This window comes from Lupinus angustifolius, chromosome LG09, assembly GCF_001865875.1.
Source record: "Lupinus angustifolius cultivar Tanjil chromosome LG09, LupAngTanjil_v1.0, whole genome shotgun sequence".
Classification (NCBI taxonomy): Eukaryota; Viridiplantae; Streptophyta; class Magnoliopsida; order Fabales; family Fabaceae; genus Lupinus; species Lupinus angustifolius.
Window position 1 is genome coordinate 16466479 of NC_032017.1, and position 246 is coordinate 16466724.

Sequence of the window (246 nt, forward strand, 5' to 3'; positions counted from 1 at the left end):
TTCATCCTCATCCTCTACCTCATCCTATCTTCGTCTTCATCCTCATCCTATGCTCATTCTCATCCTCCTCCCCATCCTCCTCCCCATCCTCATCCTCATCCTCATCCTATCCTCATCCTCATTCTATCCTCATCCTCATCCTAATCCTCATCCTGCTCGTCATCCTCATCCTCCGCCTCATCCTCATCCTCCAACTCCACATCATATCCTCGTCCTCATCCTATCCTCATCCTCATCCTCCTCCTC